The sequence below is a fragment of the Crinia signifera genome, chromosome 2 (genome assembly GCF_055691185.1).
Source record: "Crinia signifera chromosome 2, ASM5569118v1, whole genome shotgun sequence".
NCBI classification, from domain to species: domain Eukaryota; kingdom Metazoa; phylum Chordata; class Amphibia; order Anura; family Myobatrachidae; genus Crinia; species Crinia signifera.
The window spans coordinates 111,193,459-111,220,755 of NC_139218.1; the positions used below are offsets into that span (position 1 = coordinate 111,193,459).

At 46.5% G+C, this 27,297-nt stretch overlaps 1 long non-coding RNA gene across 2 annotated transcripts in view; it reads left to right on the plus strand.

Moving 5' to 3' along the window:
* The window catches only part of LOC146059975 (uncharacterized), a 175,331-nt gene that overhangs the window by 36,645 nt on the left and 111,389 nt on the right, over positions 1-27,297 (plus strand). For both annotated transcript variants that reach the window (XR_014470341.1, XR_014470340.1), the window contains exon 2: positions 17,956-18,111. This is a non-coding gene — a long non-coding RNA (uncharacterized LOC146059975). The remainder of the gene's footprint in view (positions 1-17,955; positions 18,112-27,297) is intronic.

Consider the following 27,297-nt stretch of genomic DNA (forward strand, 5'->3'; position numbering starts at 1 on the left):
GTCCCTCAAAGTCACATCAGAACTGAACTGGTCCCTAAAAAAATCAGTGTTTGAAATTTTCTTGAAAATTTGAGAATTTGCTAGTCATATTTGAAGCCTCCTAGTGTCCAAAAAAATGAAAAGGAGGTTGAAATAATGATTGCAACATAAAGTAGACATATGGTCTTTGTTAGTTATCAACTATTTTGAGTGGTATGATTATTTGTCTCACAAGCAGAAAATGTGACATTTTGCATATTGCTAAATTTTCCATTTTTTCACGATATTTTGGTATTTTTCACAAAAAAACACAGACTGTATCGACCAAAATTTACCACTAACTTGAAGTACAATGTGTCACGAGAAAACAATCTCAAAATCACTGGGATAAGTAAAAGCAAAAAAAAGTTATCCCCACTTAAGTGAGACATGTCAGATTTGAAAAAAAGGGCTCTGTCATGAAGGCACAAACTGGCTCTGTCATGAAGGGGTTAAATCTTATCCATGCACTCTTTATATCCCGCATTGATTATTGCAATAGTCTCCTAAGTGGTCTTCCCAAGAACAGACTCTCACCACTACAATCCATTTTAAATGCTGCTGCTAGGCTGATCTTACTAGCAAGACGCTCATCGTTTGCTGATCCTCTCTGCCAATCCCTCCATTGGTTACCTGTGTTTTACCGTATTCAATATAAAATACTTTTATTTGCATATAAAGCTATTAACCATTCTGCACCAGCTTATATTTCTTTACTTTTCTCAAAATATCTTGCATCTTGGCCACTCTGCTCTGCGCAAGATCTGCGTCTCTCTTTTGCATGGATCACTAGCTCTCACCCACTATTACAGGACTTTCATCAGGCTGGATTTCTTCTGGACTTGTAACTTGGTGGGACTGCTTTGCTATTACTGATGCATGTCCTTGTGTTTCCCCCCTATATCCCTATAGATTGTAAGCTTGCAGCAGGGCCCTCCTACCTCCAAGTCTGTCTGTGGTTACCCAGTTTGTTTTATCACTGTCTACTATTGTAAAGCGCAACGGAATCTGCTGCGCTATATAAGAAACTGTAAATAAATAAATATTTAATCATTCTGCATTTTCCCTGTCTCTGAAACCTTGGTTTAATGAGTTAACCCATAGATTCCTAATGCAAACTGTCAGCATCCTCCAACTTTCGCTATTTCACAGTTCAGATGTCATCAATGTAAGCTGGTTGCTAGCCCTTCCTTCTAAACAACCTGTAACAAGATAATTGTAGACTTATTGTCTCATACAGAGCCATGTGTACCAAGGATTGTTAAGACCAATAGCACTATTGTTCATCATGTATGCATATCATTATAGATAGTATTTTAACAGCGGCAGCCTAGGCTTACCTTTCCAATGTAATTGTCCACATACAAACAACACCTCACATTTATCATGACAAAGGATAATATACATATATTAATCCAATTTACTGACCATTTTAAAACCTTTACAAAAGATCAAGGACATGTAATATTTTCTGAATGGCACATTTAGAATTCATGTCTATCAGCCTTATATTGTTATATAAGACAGACAGTGACTAGAGAATTATAAACACTTATTAGACTTTTTTTTCACACTTCTTAATACACTTTACTATATTTTGTAAATAGAAGAAACTTTTAATTAGAATAATTGGTACTTGTTACATACTCAGCGTTGTGTCCCTGTCAGAATACGGAGTCAGAGTAGTGTCCCTGTCAGCATCAGCGTTGTGTTCCCGCAGCCAGCATAGTCAGAGTAGTCAGCGCGCCTGTCAGCATCAGCATCATGTTCAGCATCGTGTTCCCACAGCCAGCGTAGTCAGCGTGATGCTGAACCCCTAACCCTGACCATCTCCCTGAAGCGGACACAGACAGGGTTGCCGTACCCTGCTGCACGAAATTGTTCACTAGGCTTGCCAGGGACACCAGGAACAGAGCTGCAGCTCCAGGGGACAGTGCGGTGACTACGCTGCCTGACAGGGACACTACGCTGACTACGCAGGGCTCCGGGGGGGACACTATGCTGACTACGCTGACAACGTAGCTTAGCCTATGCTAAAAACTGCAATATAGATATCAGTTTGAAGTACAACCCCCACCCAAATCTAACTCTCTGCACATCTGTTACATCTGCCCCACCTGCAATGCATATGGTTTTGTCCATTAGAGAGTGATTGTGCCTTTATGAGTGAATCAGAATAACCCCCTTTATTTTCCTCCAACCATGACTGAACAATTTCAGTCATGGTTGTCCAGAATTACAGGGGCTATTCTCCCTCATGGGGGGCCACGACCCCCATAGAGGGAGACTAGAACGTGTGGTGAACGCAGCGAGCCCCCAAGTCAGAGTCCTTAAGGAGCTAAGCTAAGCCACATCACTAAGGAGCTAAGCCACGCCCCCAACTTTTGGGCGCACACAGGAGTCTCGCCAGGCATGTTCACAAAGTTGGGAGGTATGGAAAAAGGTTGTTTAAAAATATATCTTTGTTAGTTTACGTACCATCCAACAGAAGAGATTCTGGACACCAACTGCCATTTGTCTAGCCCCTACAGATGTCTATTTACTATTGTACCAAGACAAGTGTTTTTCTTCTATGAATAAAGGTTCTGGTGCTTTCCTAAACATGTGTGAGTGGGGAAAGGGGAACTGGGTGGAGAACCCGCGCACAAGTTGCACCTTCTCAATATGAGTTAGATATGTATCAAATAATTGCTGTTGAAATTGTATTTATTCCACAATGAAATGATTGTATTGTTGATACAAAAAGGAAAAAATCACTGATGTGGAGGTGCACCCCTGAGAGTAGAGAACACTAAGATTGACGAGAAAAAGAGAAAAAGTACTCTCCTTTGTTTGGGGGCACGCTTAAAGTAAAAAGATTTCTTGGTTTTATGTAATGTTACAATTATTAAAACGTAACTTTTATTATTTATTTTCCTAAAAAACTTTTTTTTAGACAAACTGACAAACGAAACAAAACCAATAAATTTGGGGTGCATCAAAGATGGAACTCAAATAAGTTCATCCAGCATTTGGTAGCTGATAAGTGGAGATGCACCACACTATCATCAATATTATGACATTGTAAGTGCTGAATAATTTAGCCCGTAAATGTGGGTCCAAGTTCAGATGTCTCTAATATAGTGATAGCAAATTGAACACTGTGAAGTCTTATAAAATAAGCAAAATATTGGCAAATTTGTTATCTGGTCACAACGAAATAATAATATGTGGGTTAGACCTCAACACTAAGGGCCTTATTCTAGTTCACTCTTTCTGACCAAATCCTTCTTAGATGGACAAAACAATGTGCACTGCAGGGGGGCAGATGTAAAATGTGCAGAGGGAATTAGATTTGGGTGAGTTATTTTGTTTCTGTGCAGGGAAAATACTGACTGCTTTATTTTTACACTGCAATATAGATCTCACTTTGAAGTAAAACCCCACCCAAATCTAATTCTCTCTGCACAAGTAACATCTGCCCCACCTGCAGTGCACATGGTTTTGTCCATCTAAGAAGGATTTGGTCAGAAAGAGTGAACTAGAATAAGGCCCTTAGTGTTGAGGTCTAACCCACATATTATTATTTCGTTGTGACCAGATAACAAATTTGCAAATATTTTGCATATTTTATAAGTCAGAAAGAGTGAACTAGAATAAGGCCCTAAATGTGGGGGTCGGCGCTTCTCAGTGCAGACCGATTGTAACAGCGGCAACCTACAGTATGTGGGATAGTAAAGGATAGTGCTGCTTGTAAATTGTAAGCAGACAGAGACACTCTTCAGGTGAGAGGAGCATGGCTACTTCTTATATTCGACAGTGTTGTAGAAATCCTCAAATGAGAGAATAAGTAAGAAGTGCTTTCCTAAACACACAAGTTCTTATAAGTTCATCTGCTCACAAGCACCAGCACAGAGGAAAAATCCTTCTATGGTTAATTAATATCGTCCCCATAGAGATAGCAGAAAGCAAACCTCTCCTACTTTGCTGGTCTCTATTGCAAGGTACTGCTAACACCATCAGGAGCTTTTCGATGCTTTTTAATATAACTCACACCGTTGTCCCAATAGAGGTGTGTGAGGACAGAAATAAGCAGTGGAAAAAGAGTTACTGAAGGAGGTCAATTATTTCTCCATGGTAAATTGTGGAAATGCAGGAGAAAGGTCTATCTCAGCTTCCTAGCTGCAGTCCGTTATTGGTGGCCAGTATGGGTGGGGATGTCATGGAAAACTCATACATGGAGGTCTATAATCCATACCTCCCAACCTTGAGGTTAAGGTTAGCTCCCTGAGCTGCTGTGCTGCCTGAGCGGTCCTGCTCTAGTGTTTATATTCCATGCTCATCCATTCACCTGTGCAAATTAGCAGCTGAGAGGAAAACAGCCTGATCTGCACCCACCGATGCCCCTGCCCTAGTGGGTCAGAGGGACCGATTGGGTTATCAGTAGTGGGATGGTTGGCAGATCGATTATAATTAGAGATGTGCAGGCTCTGATTTACTCTGATTTCAAAGCAGGATCTTATTGGCTATCAACTGTCAACAAATGTCATTTGATTTGGGATAGCAAATAAGATCCTGTTTTGAAATCAGAGTAAATCAGAACCTGCACATCCCTAGTTATAATTAGAAGCTGAATTATAATTCAGGATAAAAAAAATATTATCAGTATGTCTGCAATTTACCAGAATGAACTGTCTAAGGAGGTTATTCCAATTGACTTGCAAGGCTGAGAATTTCACAGCCTTGCGAGTCGACCAGGCGCTGACACCCGCCCCCATGGCCTCCCGCCCCCCCTTGCACGCCATGACCCCCGAAGGTATGAGAATGGATGATTTGCATAAAACATTTTGCATAAACTTCCATTTGCAGCCTTGGGTGTGGGGGAGAAGTTATTCGATGGTCGGCAACCATCGAATGATTTCTCCAGCGCTTGCAGATCTGTGGCATCTCTGATCTGCGGGCACCCTGTGCGAGAAGTGGGCAAGCAGCTTCCTGCCCCCAACATCCGCGTCATTTGTGAATTACCATGAGAGTGCCCAGCTCGCACACAGCGGCTGTGTCGCTAAAAATCACTCCCCTACGTGTACACGCAGGGGAGCGATTAAACTAGAATAGGGGCCTATATGTTTGGGGATAACTGGCTGCTGTTTCTTTATATAACAACAGGTTAATGGGTTAATAATATATAAGGTGCACCTGCCACAAACACAAATTCTTCTGCAGCTTCTTAAACAGTTGCATATATTTATTTCCCTTTGTATCAACCTTTACAATGAGTTACAATATACACAAGTTTATATAGAAAACAATAGCAATGTTTATGCACCACCCCATCAGTGTGTGTATACAACATAAACATGTTTTGTCAGTTTGTTGCCACAATAAAATTGTGAGTTAAATGACCAAACTCTCTAAGGGCCTAATTCAGGTTGGCTCTCCCCTGGGAACTGTGGGAGCTGCGGTGCCTGCTGGGATTTCCTGGCATCTCCGAAGCAGGGATGCCAGGAAGAAGAGATCCTATGAGAGCTGCGGCTGGCTCTACCGAAGAGGCTGTGATTGATGCCACTGCCGCCATTGCCAGCACTCCTAGGGTGGTAAAATGGAAATACAAATGGGGATGCGGCCTGGCCCTTTTACAGATTTTTCGCTGAATATGAGAGAAAAAAATTGGTGGTGGGCAGGGAGGGGGCTTCTGTATTAGCCTAGGGTGACTGGAACCCTAAATCAGGTCCTTATGCACACTCAGAACATGTGCTGACATGCCCTGGTATTCTGTATTGCTGCCTGTTGTGGTTCCCATTGTTAAATTGGCAGTAATTAGGTCGACAATCAATAGATTAATCACTTTTAGACATGCGTCGACCATTCCTTCTCAAAATTAGCCCTAGAATGAGTGTGCATGTACATGTGGAAGGGGATATAGATTGTAAGCTCCACTGGGGCACGGACTAATGTGAATGTTTCACTATTCTCTGTACAGTGTTGTGGAATATGTGTGAGCTATATAATTACTGGTAATAAATAAATCATGACCTTTTGGTTGTCGACCCTTTGTCCATATCGACCTAGTGCACGTCAACTTTTTTACTGTGTTGACCTATTTACCACCCCCACCTGTCCCTGTCAGTAAGGCTGCGCTCAATCTTGCAGAACAAGATCTGCACATGCGCAGAACTCACCATCAGAGATGTCATTACACCATAAGATCTCTGAATTGGGCCCTTGGAGCACCCACTGAAATAAATAGGAAATGATCTCACAGATTTTTTGGGAAATCTGGAGTTTATGAAATCAGTGACATTTATTATGCCTATGTCAATGGCGGTTTACTAAATGACTCTTCACTAGATTACCTCTGCTCTATACATAGAGCCACATAGAGCAGGGGATGCCCAGCATTTTATGGGTGTCTCAATGAAAACATTGGGCATTACCCTGGGAACGCAGGTGGGCCGATAAACCCGGCTCCTCTTCGACAGACTATGGGGCCCATTTATCAAACTATATTTGCGGCTAAATCCTCGAAAACGTTTTCGGGGTTTAGTCGCAAATATTAACTATCTCCTAAATGCTGCGATCCTCCCTGCAGCGCCGCCGGCCGCATCCCCCATAGATTTCTATGGGGGATGCGAAGCTGCCCAATGTATTAACATCGGGCAGCCCGGCATCGCAGCCCTGGGCTATCGCCATTCTGATATGGCGATAGCCCATTGTAGCCTATGGCTACACTTCGCACTGCCCGAGGAGGGCAGTGCGGTCAGAGAGGTCGGCGGGGGTCAGCGCATAACCACGCATGCGCTGACCTCCCGGCTTCCAGGTTAGGGGGTCGCAGGGATGGGCTCCTATCGGAGCCCCGTCCCTGCGCCCTTAAAAATGATACATTTCCCCGATATGATCGCATTTTACAATGCGATCCTGGGCGGTAATATACCGCCCAGATCGCATTGTAAAATGCGATCTTGACAAATGCGCCCCTATGGCAGAAATACAAGTTGTTTATTTCTGAAGAGGAGGGGATGTGTTCGCATACATCCTCTCTCATGGTAGCGAGGGGATTCGTTGGGGATAGGGTGGGGGTGGGGGGGGGGGGGGCAATCACACACAAAAGAAGTACCCACATTGTTCAGCAAATTACATGGTAGAAATTTTCAACACGGTCATTTGTTCTTCTGTGTGAAGGGATGTCAGGCTGCTCCCGGCAAAATGACCCAGCATTTGAAAGTCATTTTGCCAGGAGCAGCCTGACCCCCCTTCACACAGAAGAACAAATTACCGGGTTGAACATTTTTACCTGGTAATTTGCTAAATAACACGGGTATTTCTTCTATGTGAAAGAGACAACCCAGGACATAAATCCCAGGTTCTCGACTCTGGTAAATTTCAGGGTCAGAGACCCGTGTTGACCCTTTCACACAGACCCATGTTATTCACAAAATTACCAGGTAGAACTGCTTCACCCAGTAATTAGTTTTCTGTATGAAAGGGGTATGAGAGACCACAGAGTGCCAATGGCAGCACAACCCTGCACCCCCTTCTCTGCAATTGTGCACCAATAAGTCCATCCCCCTCTCAGAAAGGGGGTGCCCTGTAAGCAATGAAGTCCACCGAGGAAATACCCAGCTCCCCAGTCCGACCCTGTCCTGACAATTGTTTCTCGCTGCGTAAACAGAGAATGTGAAACCGCGCTGTGTCTAAAAATATGCAACAGGTGTAAAAATAATTTTAATAAAAGTAAATATGATTATAATGAACATTAAAAAGCAGTCTAATAGATTTGATAATTCTTTCCTTTAGAAAGTACTGGTACAAAGAAAGTATAATTGAGCAAGGATAGTCACCCAAAAGTTCAGATGTGGTAGTGTCCTGTGTCCGTTCCTATATTGCTTCCTTTGTAGGTGACCCAATATTTGGAGGCCGATTTCAGAAAGGACTTGTTTGGAGAGATTGTATTCTCCAACCCAGGGAACGCCTGTTGGTCTGGGGTTCTACCTGGTAAGCTGGCAATCGATTAGTCCTGGTATTCACGGCTGCTGGGATAATTCTGGAAGCTGGTCCGGTCACAATGAATCAGGACAGATTGGGAGACAGGATGGGTGTCCTTGCTCTATTCCACCAACGTGTTTCGCTTTACAGCTTTTTGTTGTTTCTTGCTTCCTACCAGTGGCCAATAATTATATTATAATATATTAATATCAGTTGTATATTATCTACAATATAAAAGTATCCTCTACGCATTAATTTTCTTTCAGGTAGCTTAGGTATTTGTATTAGTATCAATGAAGCATTAAATAAATCTTCGGTACTTGTGGATTATCACGGCTCCCACGATGGGCATTGTATGCTAAAAAATCGAATCGCATCGCATGCGATTTGATCGCATCGCATACGATTATTCACTGAAAAGCATCCAAATGCATTGGAATTAGTATTAAACATGTTCAATGGCCCCCAAATGGCATTTTTGTGGCTGTACCACCCCCACTATCAACGCGAACCCGAAGCGTGGGGAGCGCAGCGAGCCCGTGAGGGGCGGCGGTACGCGTCCTACGACCTTTTCATACCCCCACTATCAACGTCGGCGTGGAGTTGAGAATAGAAAGTGTGGCGAGCGCAGCGAGCCACCGAGCCCGAAGCGTGGCAAGCACCGCGAGGGGACGCGGATACCTTCACAGGTATCCGCGTCCCCTCACGGGCTTCACAGGTGTCGGTGTCCACGTCCGCTCGCCACACTTCGGGCTCGGTGGCTCGCTGCGCTCGCCACCCTTTCTATTCTCAACTCCACGCCGACGTGGATAGTGGGGGTATGAAAAGGTCGTAGGACGCGTACCGCCGCCCCTCGCGGGCTTGCTGCGCTCGCCACGCTTCGGGTTCGCGTTGATAGTGGGGGTGGTACAGCCTCAAAAATGCCATTTGGGGGCCATTGAACATCTTTAATACTAATTCCAATGCATTTGGATGCTTTTCAGTGCAAAATCGTATGCGATCGCATGCGATTGCATACGATTTTGTCAAAAAACCCGGCACAATCGGTAAAAATCGCATCGCATAGCATGCCATCGCATGCCACTATATATGGCATGCGATGGCATTCGATGGGAGCCATGATACTCCACAAGTACCAAATCTTCTTCCAAGATACTCCACGGCAGTTCTGAAAATATAACACAAGTTCTATACAAATCACAAAGGTGTTAATGGGCCATGGAAATACTCCTTTGTGCCAAGCTGTTTGTAGATTTACACAAGTGCGCCTTGTATTACAGGGATGTCCATGCATTTGCTGGGATATACAAGTATCTGTGAATATTAGCACCGAATATGTATTATGATTATGTATGATAAACAGGGCCGGCGCCACCACTAGGCAGCTTTAGGCATTTGCCTAGGGGGTTGGCCACTGGAGGGCGGTAGTGATCTGCAGCCTGCAGGAGGAGCAGCAGCAGCAAAGCTTCTGGACCCGCAGAGGAAAGAAGCTGGCACCTGCATCTGCCAAGCACTTATTCGGTGAGTGAGCACTACGCGGCCGCCCTGGTACCCCCACCCCCCCTCCCTGCCTGGAGCCCGCCCATGTTACTCTGCGCATTAAACCAATCTTCAGTGGGTGGTGGCTGCCCAATTCCCCCCCAGCTAGTCAGCCGCAATCCGCTGTCTCCCACCCGAGCAATCCGCAGCAATCTTCAAAATTACAAGAAAACATTTAATATGGGGGCAGGCTGGAGGCGCCGACAAAACCAATCTTCTATTTAAGAATCGCTACGTGTTAGCGAGTATCTAGATGCATTCTATAATCCCCAAATATTCTCATATTTTGCCTGGCATTTGCGTTTCAAGTACATAAATCGGTACTCTTTACCTAGCACGGCGCCCACGATGTCCATCGCGGTCATCGGGTGTAAAAAATCGCGGGCATCGCATGCACTACAGTAATGGGTGCGACGCGACCGACGCAATGCCCACGATTTCCCATAGGGATCAATGTTAAATTTTTCAATGGACCCGATTTTTCAGTTCAATGCCTCAATGCCCGCGATTTTGCCATAGGAAACAATGTTAAATGGGCCACAGAGCCCAAATAGGCACCCTTAGCAGTGAAATGTCCCCCACAATTGTTAACGACAGCCCACGATCCACGCGAACCCGAAGCGTGGCGAGCGCAGCGGTACGCGTCCTCCGACCTTTTCATACCCCCACTATCCACGTCGGCGTGGAGTTGAGAATAGAATAGTGTGGCGAGCGCAGCGAGCCACCGAACCCGAAGCGTGGCGAGCGCAGCGAGCCCCGCGAGGGGATGCGGATACCTTCACAGGTAAACGCGGCCCTACGCGGGCTTCACAGGTATCCGCGTCCCCTCGCGGGGCTCGCTGCGCTCGCCACGCTTCGGGCTCGGTGGCTCGCTGCGCTTGCCACACTATTCTATTCTCAACTCCACGCCGACGTGGATAGGGGGGTAAGAAAAGGTCGGAGGACGCGTACCGCCACCCCTCGCGGGCTCGCTGCGCTCGCCACGCTTCGGGTTCGCGTGGATCGTGGGGTGTCATTAACAATTGTGGGGGACATTTCACTGCTAAGGGTGCCTATTTGGGCTCTGTGGCCCATTTAACATTGTTTCCTATGGCTAAATCGCGGGCATTGAGGCATTGAAGTGAAAAATCGGGTCCATTGAAAAATTTAACATTGATCCCTATGGGAAATCGCGGGCATCGCGTCGGTCGCGTCGCACCCGTTACTTCAGTGCATACGATGGACGCGATGCCCGCGATGGGCGCCGTCCTAGGTAAAGAGTACCCATAAATCTTTCATGTGGAAGAGTAGAATTAACCATCGCCACCGAAGCAGCAAATGTCGGGATTCTCAAACCATCCAGGTTCGGGCTATGCACACATGGGATAAAGTAAGAAGATTATGAACATAAAGACGTTGAAAGGAGGAGAGAGTCTTTTGGATCTCCAACCCAAATAAACAAATATGAGGGCTCAACAATGGTAGCTGTATTCCATTATCTATAATAGAATTTATTATTGCCACCCTGAGCAGAGTGCACATTTGTGTCAGTGATCAGCGGGTAATATGGAGCCAAGCAGCCTTACTGCCTTCACAGACGTATTTGACTGCTACATTAAAAGCCTAGTAGATGTTGATTTCAATTTATGCATACCTCCTAACTGTCCCAATTATAGCGGGACAGTCCCGCTACTTGAAGACTCTACAGCTGTCCTTCCCAGGGGTGGCAATGTCCTGCAGTGGGGGGGCAGTTGGGGGGAGCCGGAGGCAGCGGTGATTGCTGAAGAGATGCCGTGCACCTGCAGGGAAGAGGGAGTGCACAGAGGGAGCCTGGGGCTGCCCATCTGCTGGGGGAGTGCTGGGCACGCCCCGAAAATTACTAAAATGGTTGTCATGGTTCTAGGCCACAACCCCTCTGCCCAAAGCCGCCAAGCCCATCCATGAGTAGCCCCGCCCCCTTTTGGGGCCGACCGCGCCATTGTTGTGGCAGGTCCTGACTGCAGAGTTTCAAATGTTGGAAGGTATGAATTATGTCCCAACTTTATACTCAATAAGAACTTAGCACAACAATGCAACATTTGTTTTTTATTACTATTGATATTATGTTATTGATTATACAGTTGGGACATGAGTTGTAATCATCATCTAGAGCAATATTGTAACACGTATGGGGTTATTTTGGTTCACTCCTTCTGGCAAATTCCTTCTTAAATGGACAAAACCATGTGCACTGCAGGTGGGGTAGATGTTACTTGTGCAGAGAGTGTTAGATTTGAATGGGGTTTTACTTCAAAGTGAGATCTATATTGCAGTGTACAAATAAAGCAGTCAGCATTTTCCCTGCACAGAAACAAAATAACTCACCCAAATCTAATTCTCACTGCACATTTTACATCTGCCCCCCTGCAGTGCACATGGTTTTGTCCATCTAAGAAGGAATTTGCCAGAAGGAGTGTACCAGAATAAGGCCCATAGTTCTGTGAGGGCACTAAGGCTGTTTACCATCTTTGCCATGTGGGCTGGATCTCCGACTACACTGAAAATAAAGATAGACGTCCAAAGATCTAAGGATCAAATAGGGTCGAGGTTACCATAAGTTTAAAACAGGATCAGACTACATGGGTCAAGTGGTTCTTATCTGCCATCAAATACTACTGTATGTTTCTATGTTTAGATAACCATTCCATACTGTCAGTATGCTTACACAACATGCACTCAGTGACACTTGCCACCTCCATGTGAAGTCTGTGCTGAGATGAGCAGAAATGTTACATTTATAGAAGTGCACATTTGCTGTCTAGGTTTCAGTATTAAATTACTTTTACTTATTTATTAGGCAATTTAATTTTGCAAATGTTTGTCATTTATCGATCATAGCAGGTTATCCCTATTGTAAAGCGCAACGGAATATTCTGCGCTACATAAGAAACTGTCAATAAATAATAAATAAAATTCAGCATGGCTCACTTATTAGAGAATGTGCAAATCGAGCGATTTTGGAATGACTGCACATGTGTAGTGTTCGCATTGCACATGCTTGAGGGCATATGGCGGCTGAAAATGAATCGCAATTGCAATATAACCGCAGTTTGACTGACAGGAAGCCGGTGGTTGGGGGTGGAAACCTGCCATTTCTGGGTGTGGTTGGAAAAACGCAGGCGTGCCCAGTTGTTCTTAGTGTGCGTTTGTGATGTCAGAGCTGACCACTTCCAGCCTGTATCAGCCGCAGATTAATGGCAGCCTCAGACCTACTTAGGTACACACCAGAACGATTAGGGCTCAATTCCATCAATCTGGATCCTATTCCGACTGATTGGATGCAAATTGTATGTAGATTGGGCATGTTTTTGCATGTTTAGATACAATTCCGATCCGATTCCAATCCGATGCGCGTCCCTGCTGTCGTTTGGTCGTTATACAGATCCTACCTGCTGCTGGTAGGATCTGTAAAAGATCCATTCAACTGGATACAGACTCAGATCGGATTGGGATCAGATTGGATGCAGATCGTTAGCAGATTGTTAGCAGATCGTGTGCTCCAACAGATCGTGCGACCATCACACAATCTGCTAACGATCTACTAACAATCAGGATCGTTCTGGTATGTACCAGGCCTTTGATTTGATCAGACTGCAAACACTGTTTGTTGTTCCGGAAATTGCAAATGGATTTGCGAATGTATGACGGTTAGCGATGTATTCGCAATTCTTTGGTAAATTTGCACAGAGCGTTTTATCTTTCTGTCTGGGCGGCGGCTTTCTGTTTGCAGTCCACTATGAATTCTTACATTTAATCATACTTGCCTACTTTTGAAAACTAGTTTCAGGGAGATTATAGTTGGTAGTAAAATTTTCCACAGCGCCCCATTGAGGGGGTGTGTCATCGTCCACCCACAGGGCTTGTCTAGTTCCATATATGGATAGAGTGAAAAGAGATTGGAAACATGGCACCTAGAAGCGTTGGTGTGTACTGCTACATCTGAGAGGAATATTTTAAAATGACTTATATACAAATGTAGATGAGCCCCAAAGTGCTGGGAAATGGTGCTGATGATTCAATGTAAATGTATCGGTCTCTCATTCCTTTTTTTCCCCAAAAATGTAACAGTGTAACGTGGGCTAGGTGAAATGAGGGAGATTGTAAAGGTGCCCATACACGTTACAATTATTGTATACAATATTGTATACAATATCGCATCTCATAGCATATAGGTTTTGCGATGAGATCAGATGAGATGAGATCTAGTACAAAAAGTATGTGCAGCACATACTTTTTGTACTAGATCTCATCTCATCTGATATCATCGCAAAACCGATATGCTATGAGATGCGATATTGTATACAGTATTGTATACAATAATTGTAACGTGTATGGGCACCTTAAGACTAATGAGGGAGAGAGGGTGATTGCTGCTATTTCAGGGAGTCTCCTGCAAAATGCAGGAGGGTAGGCAACTATGCATTTAATGATCCATACTGAATTAGGCCCATATTCATAAATCATTTTCTTCCTACTATTTACACTTATATTTACCTGCAAATGCATGCCCATCCCTGTACCATTTGGTGCACTGGTGCAATTCTAGGGGCATCGGGGGGAATTTACTAATATGAAAAACCGAGTTTTTCGTATTAGTATTTCCCCTACGACTGCATACGACTGTTTGAGTCGTATGCAAAGTCGTGTTCCGGAGGGGGATTTACAAAGCAGTCATATACGACTGCTTTGTAACCCTCCGATGTCGTAGGAATTCGTATTAGAAGCCGTATATATGGCTGCTAATACGAATTATTTGTAGGCAGTCTGCACGGATCAGTCAGATCCGTGCAGGCTGCAAGGTGTAAAAAAAAAATAAAAAAAAATAAAAAAAAAAACGGCGTGGGGTCCCCCCCACAGCCGAAACCAGCACCAGGCTGACAGAGCCTGGAGCCGGTAATTAAAAATCAGGGAACCCGACAAATAGGGGTTCCCTGATTTTTAACAACCAGCCCCAGGCTCCTGCTCTGGGGCTGGTTCCCAAAATACGGCGGACAAAATGACTAGGGGTCCCCCGTATTTTAAGAACCAGCCCCAGGCAAAACCAGCCAGCAGGGTTATGCCACAGCCGGGGGGAGACTTTTTATGCAAGTCCCCCCGGCCAAAGCATTAACCCTACCGACCAGTCAGCCTGGCCAGGGACCCTGGGGGAGTGGGGACCCCCCCAATAAAGGGGTCCCCCCCCTCCAGGACTTACCTGACCAGGCTGAAGCCTGGTGCTGTCCTCGATGCCCCTGGGCGGTGGGCATCGAGCTGATAGTGGTGTAAAAAATAGAACAAACTATTGTTTTTTACTGTGGCACTACAAGTGCCAGCAAGCCTCCCCAGCAAGCTGGGACTTGGAGAACCACAAGTCCCAGCCTGCTGGGCATTAAAGGGCCCGCTGGGTCTTGTAGTGCCACAGTAAAAAAAATAGTTAAATAAAACACACTGACACCCATTTTAAATAAAAGTTTAATACACACATTACACACATACTGATACTTACCTATCTTGATCCCGTTGGTAGGTCGCTGGCTCCGGTGTCGGCGGCTCCGTGTCGGCGGCTCCGTGTCGGCGGCTCCGGGGTCGGCGTCCTGACGACTTCCAGCAGCTGCCGGCATCTCCCGCGACGCTCCCCGGCTTTCAGAGCCGGAGAGATCCTTCCTCTTCGGCGTCTGGGCTCAGAATGAATTCTGGCCAATCAGGAGCCGCCTAGCGGCCAATCAGGAAAGACCTTTCCTGATTGGCCGCTAGGCGGCTCCTGATTGGCCAGAATTCATTCTGAGCCCAGACGCCGAAGAGGAAGGATCTCTCCGGCTCTGAAAGCCGGGGAGCGTCGCGGGAGATGCCGGCAGCTGCTAGAAGTCGTCAGCAGCTGCCAGAAGACATGGATGTCGACAGATGAAGAAAGAAGACCATCCATGGAGGACCTGGGTGAGTAGGATTTCCTTCCACAGGTCCAACATGGATTATCCTCGGACAGGACGCCGACCCCGGAGCCGCCGACACGGAGCCGCCGACACGGAGCCGCCGACACCGGAGCCAGCGACCTACCAACGGGATCAAGATAGGTAAGTATCAGTATGTGTGTAATGTGTGTATTAAACTTTTATTTAAAATGGGTGTCAGTGTGTTTTATTTAACTATTTTTTTTACTGTGGCACTACAAGACCCAGCGGGCCCTTTAATGCCCAGCAGGCTGGGACTTGTGGTTCTCCAAGTCCCAGCTTGCTGGGGAGGCTTGCTGGCACTTGTAGTGCCACAGTAAAAAACAATAGTTTGTTCTATTTTTTACACCACTATCAGCTCGATGCCCACCGCCCAGGGGCATCGAGGACAGCACCAGGCTTCAGCCTGGTCAGGTAAGTCCTGGAGGGTGGGGACCCCTTTATTGGGGGGGTCCCCACTCCCCCAGGGCCCCTGGCCAGGCTGACTGGTCGGTAGGGTTAATGCTTTGGCCGGGGGGACTTGCATAAAAAGTCTCCCCCCGGCTGTGGCATTACCCTGCTGGCTGGTTTTGCCTGGGGCTGGTTCTTAAAATACGGGGGACCCCTAGTCATTTTGTCCCCCGTATTTTGGGAACCAGCCCCAGAGCAGGAGCCTGGGGCTGGTTGTTAAAAATCAGGGAACCCCTATTTGTCGGGTTCCCTGATTTTTAATTACCGGCTCCAGGCTTCGTCAGCCTGGTGCTGGTTTCGGCTGTGGGGGGGACCCCACGCCGTTTTTTTTTTTATTTATTTAATTTTTCTATTTTTTTACACTGAAGCCTGCACGGATCTGACTGATCCTTGCAGGCTTAAAGCAAATAGAACAGGAAAATGGTGTTCTATTTTCCTGTCGTATTTGCATGCCTGTTTTACACCACTAAGCAGCCGTATTATCAGTACGGCTGCTTAGTAAATCAGAAACCACCATTCTTTTGAATGGTGATTTCTGTCGTATCCTATCGATGGTGTTGACATTCGTATTTGTAACTACAAATACGAATGTTCCATCTTTAGGAATACGAATTGTTGTATTTTTGGGATTGTAAATCCCGAAAATACAAATTCGTAAAAAAAAGGTGTATTTCTCCCTACGAATACACCTTTTTTCTACGAATCCATTTTGGTAAATGTCCCCCATCATGTCACAGAAGAGCATTTTCACGACTGTTTCACACTTTTGTGATTTCTGAATAGCTTGTATAATATTTACAGCACTGCCGATAATATCTTGGAAGAAAATGTATTTACTGAATGTAGGCAATGACAGGAGGCAAGAAACAACAGCCAGGAACTAAGAAAAGGTGGGTAACAGTAAATCCAACAGATTATAGAAGTCCAGTTAAGATCAAACGTTTGATGCTAGGGCTTGATTTAAGGGGGCAGATGTATTAAGCCTGGTGAAGAGATAAACTGGAGACAGTGGCGTAACTACCGTGGGTGCAGGGGGTGCAGCTGCTATGGGGCCCGGCAGCTGGGGGGGCCCGGTGGAGAGCAAACAGTCCCCTGCACCCTCGGTAGTTTCATTATTTTATTATAGAGCCTGGCGGGGGGTAGTTACGGGCCGTGCAGTAGGAGCGCAGCCTGCAGAGGGAGCCTGCCGGAAGGGGGGGGTGACGTCACAGTGTAGGAGCCAAACAGGGGAGAGAACAAGTGAAGCGCAGTCACAGTGCGTGGGACGGCGCTACCAACGCGCTCTCCCTGCATTTTCTAACCTGTAGCTGCCTGCCAGGTGACGCTGTGCCTGACAAGCTGTAAGGCAGTCAGCGGCACCGTAACAGGGTTAGTGAAGCGCGACTCCTCGCTCTATGTCAGGTTACTCTCTCCTTCCCCTCCTCCCTGCACTGGCGCACCCCTATTTTATGTCAGGCCCGTATCTCCTCCACCCGCTCCCCTGTATCAGGTACTCACCTCCCCAGCATCCAGGGTCCCCCTCACCCCGCTCCCCTGCTTCGGCCGGTGACTCTGTTTTTAAAAGGGACCAGTTCCTGTTGCCAGTAGCAACTGCCACAGTATACTAGTCCTTTTACAGCTCCTATTCTTTACAGCAGCTAGTGCTGTATTTCTGTCCATCTACTGTACACTTACATATATATATATATATATATATATATATATATATATATATAGAAATTTGCATGCGGGTCTCTTGCACCTTGATAAAAAGCCTGCACTAGGCTTGAAACGTCGGAAACGACAAGGTCTCCTGTGTCCTATTTTTTCTCAAAGGAGAGTGCCGCCACCACAGCGCATATATATATATATATATCTACAGTGCATATATATATATATATATATATTGTCATATTTTGTATATGTTTACAGCTGATCAGTCATTATATTATTTGTGGCTTGCTCTAAAATCAATTATATAGTTATAAACCTGCCGTAACTATATTTAATGTTTCCTTTTTATGTAATGTTTTATTGTTTATGTTTGTTATTGTTTCCATAGTGATAGTTGATGCCGCCCCCTGCCGCGATCCCGGGACACATCATACGATGACGGCCGAGCGTGATGACATCAGTACGCCACCACGAATGTGCACGGACAGGCGGCCCGGCGATGCACGGTGATGACGCCATCACTTCAACACTTGTGGGGTATAAGGTGAGCACATTTTCATGTAATATTTGTATCCTGATAAAATTTTTGTTTAGAAAATGAAACGTTGCTAAAGAATTCGGTCTCTGCTTGATTCTTCTATTGGCGGACCCGAGTGACACTGTTATTGGCACTGTATATATATATATCCCCCCTTTCCAGGGTCATGAACCCCCTTTTCCGGAGAGATCATGACCTTGGAAAGGAGCATGTGACTCTTGGCAAGGATCAATATTCCCTGTCATCGAGCAATTAACCCCTGGCAACAAGCATGTAGGTAAGCAGAATTTATGTGGCATAATATGTAATAGGCATTACAGTTTGTGGTATAATATGTAATGGACATAACGGTGTGTGGTATAATGTGTAATAGGCATTATGGTGTCTGGTATAATGTGTAATAATCATTATGGTATGCAGCATAATACAGTATGTTAAGGGCATCGCGATGGCGGAATAATGTGTGATGGGCATTACAATGTCACATAATGTGCAATGGGCATTTGCAGGGGGGCCCCATTATAAATTTTGCTATGGGGCCCACAAAGTTCTAGTTACGCCTCTGACTGGAGATAAAGTGGAAGGAGATAACGCACCAGCCAATCAGATCCCAACTGTCATATTTCAAACACAGTTGATTGGCTGGTGCGTTATCTCTTCCATGTTATCTCCACTTTATCTCCAGTTTATCTCTTCTCCAGGCTTAATACATCTGCCCCAAGGGGCCTACACACAGAGCAATATTCAGACTGCTCCTACCCGCAGGTGAGTTCTTGGAGCAGAAGCAGCGTGGAGAGCACCACTAGTACCGCCCGGCACTGCCAGCAGTCCACCTCGGCGCCCCAGCTGACTGAACGCTGCAAGTGGAGCTTGGGCAGTAAGGGCTCCGGTGCTCTGGCATCATGTGCTGGGAGCAGTGCTGGGTACGTGCTGACCATTTAGTAGGTGCAGTGCTGGGCTCAGTGCTTGGAGCAGTGCTGGGTACGTGCTGACCATTTAGTAGGTGCAGTGCTGGGCTCAGTGCTTGGAGCAGTGCTGGGTACGTGCTGACCATTTAGTAGGTGCAGTGCTGGGCTCAGTGCTTGGAGCAGTGCTGGGTACGTGCTGACTATTTAGTAGTTGCAGACTAGTGCTGGGCTCAGTGCTTGGAGCAGTGCTGGGCATGTGCTGGGAGCAGTGCTGGGTACATGCTTACCTTTTACTAGGTGCAGTGCTGGGCTCAGTGCTGGGTATGTGCTGACAAGTTACTAGCTGCAGTGCTGGGCTTAGTTCTGGGAGCAGTGCTGGGCATTAGCTGGGAGCAGTGCTGGGTGCGTACTGGGCTCAGTGCTGGGAGCAGAGCTGGGTATGTGCTGACCATTTACTAGGTGCAGTGCTGGGCTCAGTGCTGGGAGCAGTCCTGGGCATGTGCTGGGAGCAGTGCTGGGTATGTGCTGGGAGCAGTGCTGGGCATGTGCTGGGTATGTGCTGACCATTTACTAGGTTCTGTGCTGGGCTATGTGCTGGGCTCTGTGCTGGCTGGGTATGTACTAAGGACATTGCTGGATCTGTGGCTGCAGTGTAGGGTTTGTGCTGGCTAAGGTGTATCCTGTGGTGCAGGGCTTAGTATGCAGTGTGCGGCATAGCATGGGTGCAGTGTGGGGCATAGTATTTGATGGGTGCAATGCAGGGTGGGGGGGTGGGGGCATTATATCACAAAAGTTTATGATGGGGGGCACCATTGCACCAATGTTGATATCTCAGTCTGTGCTATGTGTCATATGACACTCCCCCCATTAAGAAATTTTAAATATGTCATGCTGAATCTCCCATTATGAATCTCTGGCACAAATGTCTCGGTGTGTAGGGCCCATTAGACACGCTGACGTGAATATCCTGGCAAACATCAAATGATGGGCTTAGAACCAATTCATGAAAATGATAAAATTAGAGGGGGACAGCCATTACCCTTGTGTCTATGAGCGCCATGATCTCTAAATCTGCCTCTGTGTAAAACTCATGTGGGTGTACAGCCTTGAAACCCCCCAAAAAGTGCGAATACAGATGGAGCCCCCCTCTTTCATTGCCGGCGCTAGCCAGAACGTCCCCGCCTGTGAGCGCTGGTGGAGAGGGACTCCATCAGACTGGAACGCGCGTGCATCTCACACGCACGCGCGTCCCAGTCGCTAGGCAGCGTGACCCTGCCTTCCTCCGCTTCAAGGACCGGCAATGGGGACCGGGGAGGCGGCGGACAGCAGCGGGGAGCTCCGTCGGAATAGGGTGCCCCAGCATCTTGTGCACGGGCGCCCCCTTCTGACGGCTGTCGGGGCTGTATATGCTTCTCCCAGAGAGGAGAGGCAAGTATGGGTTACGTGGTTGACCTGTTAGTGTCATTTATTCCCTAAAGAAAAAACAAAACATTGACCTGTGCATCTTCTAAGGTACAAATGAGAATACATGTTTTTCTCTTAATGGACTAACAGGGATATCCTGTTATCCGCGATCACTGATAGTGGGTAATGGACCCACCCAGGGCTATCTAATTAGCCAGAAAGCCACCCATGTCATGGTTTATTGGGCGGGGCTAACGAGACGGGGCTAATGGACAGAGGGGACGGAGCTACACAGACGGAGGGGGCGGGGCTATAAGGGAGCAAGCGTCAAGACTGACTGGTGGAAAAAGAAACAGGAAAGAATGAGCTGCCACCAGCAAGAACTAGGTGAGTAACATGTGAGTGTACTGCAACTGGTGTGGGCATATGTACAGGAAGCACTACTACTGTCAGCAACTGGTGTCAGCATATGTATAGGCAGCACAACTAGTGTCGGCAACTGGTGTGGGCATATGTACAGGAAGCACTACTACTGTCAGCAACTGGTGTCAGCATATGTATAGGCAGCGCTACTAGTGTCGGCAACTGGTGTGGGCATATGTATGGGCAGCACTACTACTGTCAGCAACTGGTGTCGGCATATGTACAGGCAGCTGCGCTACTACCATTAGCAACTGGTGTGGGCATTATGTATAGGCAGCACTACTACGGTCAGCAACTGGTGTTGGCATATGTATCGGCAGCATTATTACTGTCGGTAACTGGTGTGGGCGTTACATTTAAGCACCACTACTACTGTTGGCAATTGGTGTGGGTCGACAACTGGTGTAGGTCGGCAACTGGTGTGGACATTATGTATAAGTTGTGATATTACTACTGTCGGCATTATGTATATATGTGTATGTATATATATATATATATATATATATATGCAGCGCTACTACTGTTGGTGGTAACTGTGGGCATAACGTAGGCATATGCAGGAGCACTCGGGGCATAGGGTGGAGCATAATATGTGTCGCAATATCATGTGGGCATTATGGTGTGTGGCATATTGTGTAAGGGGCATTACGGTGTGTGGTATAATGTGTAATGGGCATTATGGTGTGCTGCATATTGTGTAAGGGGCATCATGATGTATGGCATAATATATAATGGGCATTACTGTGAGTGGTATAATGTGTTATGGGCATTACGGTGTTATTAGTACTTTTATATGGCCACACCCCTTTCTCGTGAAGCCACTCTCCTACATTTTGCCTCACCGTTTTGGCTGTGGTGGTGGGGCAGTCACCTGGTACAGGGTACCAAAATGGCTAGTTACACCACTGGTTCTGCTGTGCTACTCTGTGGTGTAATTTGGAATGGGAGTACTATCGTACTGACTCTTGTTAATAACAGAGGTGCATTTTTTTACACCAATATGAAGAAATATATTTAAAATAAGTATATGTATATATACTGCATATGTTGCCCAGCAATGCTCCACAACGCTCAGCTACTGGATGCAGGGTAGAGACCGATCTGCACCGGATAGATATATAAATAAAGTGCAGTACATGTTTTTGTCTTACCAAAATGCCATGTGTGTGTGTGTGTGTGTGTGTGTGTGTGTGTGTGTGTGTGTGTGTGTGTGTGGGGGGGGGGGGGGGCAGTTTTTCCAGTGGCGGACGAAAGCAGACAGGTTTGACTGTGTGTGTTTTTGTGAGAATCCATGCTTTTTATTGGGTGATCCATTTTAGATAGATAAAAAAATGGGGAAAAAGTGCAAAGAACTCATCCCCCCCCCCCAACCCCCTATTAGGCATAGCCCAGGATAGTGCCAAGGCTCCCAGTGTAATTAAAAATATCTGGGTAGCTCCTTCCATTAAACCCCAATCTCAGGATATCAGTTCAGAACATGCATACAAAGGGCCTTATTCTGGTTCACTCCTTCTGGCAAATTCCTTCTTAGATTAACAAAACCATGTGTGCACTGCGGCGGGGGGGGGGGGGGGGGGGGGGGGGGCAGATGTAAAATGTGCAAAGAGAATTCGATTTGGGTGAGTTATTTTCTGTGCAGGGAAAATACTGATTGCTTTATTTTTACACTGCAATATAGATCTCAGTTGGAAGTGAAACCCCACCCAAATCTAACTCTCTCTGCAGTGCACATGGTTTTGTCCATTTAAGAAGGAATTTGCCAGAAAGAGTGAACCAGAATAAGCACAGTATAAAAGCCAACTTCAATTGTGTATAATGCTCATATACATTTAACAAATAAACCTTAAATGTAGAGCCAGATTAACAACCACCAGCATACCTCCCAACTTTTGGTGCCCCCCCCCCCCCAAAAAAAGGGGCATGGCCTATGAAAAGGGGGCATGGCCTCACGGGATGACGCGTCCTAAGACCACGCTCCCGGTTTGCATCACTCTTTGTCGCTGAATAGACGCTATGCGCATGCGCACTGCGTCTATTGTCTTCAGGCTGGGGGGGACTCCCAACTGCCCCCCCCCACCGAGGGACAATGCCGGGCCGGGCGGGGCGTGGAAACGTCCCCAAAAACCGGGACGTTCCCGCGGGAAGCGGGACAGTTGGGAGGTATGACCACTAGTTTCTCCAGATCACACTGCATCTTTTTTACAGTCTTGCACCGACGCAGTGTCCTGGTCTTATATTCAGAAACCAGGACCAGCATGTGATGTCACCACATTAGCAAGCTATGCCCATGACCTATCATACACATATTAAATTAAACATAACATAAATTCTATGAAAAAAAATGAAGGTCACATTTTAATGTGTATCAAAATTAATTCATATAGCCTACATTATTTGGCAAAAGCAAAGAATGCAAAAGATGATGGGGGAAATTTGGGCAACAAATCAGAAACTACATCTCATTTTTTAGCACCTTCTAGAACAGGGTTGGGCAACAGGCGGCCTGCGAACAGCTCCTGACTGGCTCGGCACTGCTTTATGTGTGTCCAATGGCGGCTGTGTGTACATGCGGCATAGTCCTGTGTATCCGACGCTCAGCCTGTGCGTAGCAGGTGCCAGACGTGGCCCGGCATATGTGCGAAAGGCTCCCATGTGAAATACAACTCACAACTCAGTAAATTTCCCCGGATATCTGTTACCATTGTGGTATAGTAGCTTGAAACTAAAGGCTGGCACAGGTTTTACTGATGTCTTAAACAGATTTACTATGGCAGTGTGCCTTAGCTTATAATACGAAATACCGGGCACATATTGTCTTACTCACAGTTTATCATCTTACTACTTTCCACAGTTTGAAGGCTATTTTTAGACAAGCCATTATTATGTTACCAGAGAGGTTTTGGCATAGAAGAGCCGATATCTTGAAACAACATTTTATTAGTTACCAACATTAAACACAAGGAAAATATTGAAATTGAAACTATCAATACAGTTAAAAACTTTCTTAAACATTGTAATAGCAGATGTGTGACCTGAAGCATGTGTGTGATGACAACCTTAAACTTAACACTCTATCCAGAAATAAAGACACGGAGACTTGGATTTGGCAGAATTTGTCAGCTGATATTTATTTAAAAGTTTTTTAAGCTAATTTTTTAGTTTGGTTTAATTAGTTAATTTATTTTAATTTTAATGGTGGCCAGAAAGAACGGCTATGTACTAAGCTCAACCCCCAACAAGCATACGCTATTCGGTCTAACTCAGAAAACCGGTATCCTCCCCACCTCCCCATTGACTGCCCACCCATCCGGGTGGGTTCGCTACCCCCGAGGCGGGTGGTCTAGCGAAAGGCCTAAGCCAATGGGAGGCGAGCGCACCGAAACAACACCAAATACGCTGCAAAATAACTTAGGGAAACATCTCAAAATGATCAACAAGCCGTTCTTTTCCGCCAATCAGCCGACGCAATTAAATAACCACCCCTAATCGAAAACAAGGGAAGGGAGGGTGGGAAACTTTCTGAAGAAAAAGAGGCTGACTCCTCCTCTTTCAGCTCTGATAACTACAACTGACAAGACATCTATCCCAAACCCATAGGCTCCTTAAGTCACATGCTCCTGGCTAGCCACACCCCTACTATCATGTTTAATTCACTACATGGTCTATTCAGCCATTACGTTGTTCTAAACATTGTAATAGCAGATGTGTGACCTGAAGCATGTGTGTGATGACAACCTTAAACTTAACACTCTATCCAGAAATAAAGACATGGAGACTTGGATTTGGCAGAATTTGTCAGCTGATATTTATTTAAAAGTTTTTTAAGCTAATTTTTTAGTTTGGTTTAATTAGTTAATTTATTTTAATTTTAATGGTGGCCAGAAAGAACGGCTATGTACTAAGCTCAACCCCCAACAAGCATACGCTATTCGGTCTAACTCAGAAAAGCGGTATCCTCCCCACCTCCCCATTGACTGCCCACCCATCCGGGTGGGTTCGCTACCCCCGAGGCGGGTGGTCTAGCGAAAGGCCTAAGCCAATGGGAGGCGAGCGCACCGAAACAACACCAAATACGCTGCAAAATAACTTAGGGAAACATCTCAAAATGATCAACAAGCCGTTCTTTTCCGCCAAAGCGGGGACCCAGATCCCTGAGGCCCCGCCCCGCCACCAATTAAAGAACTGATCCTACCACTACCAACAGATCCTCCACGAACAATATTAAACCCGCCTTAACTAAGTGGACTCCGTCGGGCCTATACAGCTGATGGTAACGGAATCTTATCTGTTCGTGTCGCACAACTGCACCACCTGCTTCAACTACCCATCGTGAGACCGCTGCATTTAGCTTTTTCCTAGCCTCGTCAATGGCCCTACAGTCTCTGACTCCTTTCCAACACAGTCGAGGCACCATACAGGACCAGATAAGGATGCACTCAGGCCAGGCTGCCCTCACTGCGGCCAGATCCCCGAGGATCAAAGCCCTTAATTTCATTTGGGACATTTTCCCCAGGTCATTACCTCCCAGATGAAGGACCAGCACTTGAGGCAACCCAAACAACAACACCTTATCCATGAGGAAAGCCCTTAGCTCGCGCCAGGACATTCCCCTCACTCCCATCCAACGCACCAAGCCACTCCCATCAAAGACAGGTCCTTCACCTGCAGCCACCAACTTCTCAGCCCAATATACAAATGAGTGACCCACTATCCATACCCTGAAGTTGTCCTTGCCCATACCTGAAGGAGAAATTGCGTAGAAAGGAGTTAGAATGCGTTAATTAAGGATAAGTATAATGCATTTTAGGAGGATCTGCCAAAGAAAAAATTTGGGTTCTGCACAAATTTGGTGCGGTAGCATTGCTTCAACCTAGTTGAAGCCACTCAAGAATACAAGGATAATCACAAACAAGGGGAAGGGGAGTTGGATGTTTGAGGGGAAGAAGAGGATTACTCGGCCGGAGAAAAAACGACTGAACCTGCTGAGGGACTCTTAATTAAAAACCTAATTAGCCGAATTGAGTGCAGCCAGATTCAGTCCGTCAGGTCAGGCAAAAAAGCGTGAAAACTCCGGACGCTGGCCCAACAACAGAGCGTAGCTAATCCCCGAGTAGGACTAAGAAGGGGGGGGGGGGTACATAGGAGTGCAGTCATCACTGGAAACCATACACGCACAGACCATCAGGGAAGGAGGTGTGGACGTATGTACTTTTTATACGACGCGGAGCGCCAACGCCCTAGTTTCTTTATGTCTGAAACCGACCACCCTGCGCCCGCTGCAGACGTGGCGGAGCCTATGCGGAAAGAATGGGTGCCGTAATCAAGGGCCGACAGCCCCAACCCCTTCAGACACGTTCTCAACATCCAGCTGAACTGGTACCTGGTCAATGGCACTCCATCATAGTGAACCAACCATGAACCTTGAACCTCAGGACGGACTGACGCGTACTGCGCTGATAAACTCGCGGGGCACACTGAAGGAGTGACCCCGGGGGCCATCTTCACCCAATTCCCCTTGGCTAACTGATCTGTTTTTGAGCGCCTGATTCTACACCACATAGTCCCTTGGTCTAAGCGTATATCCGAGCAAAGCAGTGTCGCATGCTTATGCTTTGCCGGCGCTACCAGCTCTGACACTCTCAGCGCCCCATGAAAAGCAATCGAGAAAGCTACTCTAAATAACAACGATTCGAACGCGGAATCTGCGTAACAACTAACCTTACCGCAAAGCGAAACAAGAAGCGAGGAATCAATAGGGCGCCTGCGATCGGCCGCAACTGGTGCCACCCGCGCCCAACCTTTCATGGCTTTCCTAATCAGAAAACCCTTTGTATAATCCGTCAAGCCGTGAAGCTGCGCAAAAAAGGAAATACCGGCTAAATAGCGCACTGCCACCGCCCTAGACTTGCCTGTGTTGTACAACTTCCACACAAAAGAAAGCAAAAGCTTATGGCCACGCCTACCTTGCCGCGCTGCACCTCCAGAGAACGATTGCCATTCTGCCCATGCTTGGCGGTAGGTCCTAAGGGTAGCTGGCGCCAGTGACCGCTCCGCTAACCCCTCCAGTCCGGCCCGATCACCTGCCAAACATAAAGCGGGCACGAGACCCCAACAGCGTCAGCGCGGGGAGCTAGCTGTCTGAAACGCTCCCACTGGAAACGAGACAAAGCGTCCGCAATCTCATTCTGAACCCCTGGCACGTGCCTAGCTTTGAACATAACGTTATGACGCAGGCACTGCAAGAATAACTGCGCAAGGACCCTTAGTACCAGTGGAGATTTCGCCTTCTGATTGTTAATTGCGTGGACAGTGCTGAAATTATCACACCAAAACAGGACGCTGCGATTGGACAAGCGGGGACCCCATAACTCCATGGCTACCATGATAGGAAACAGCTCCAGTAGGAGCAGGTCCCTGTTCAGACCATTTTGCAACCACTCTGAAGGCCACGCCTGCG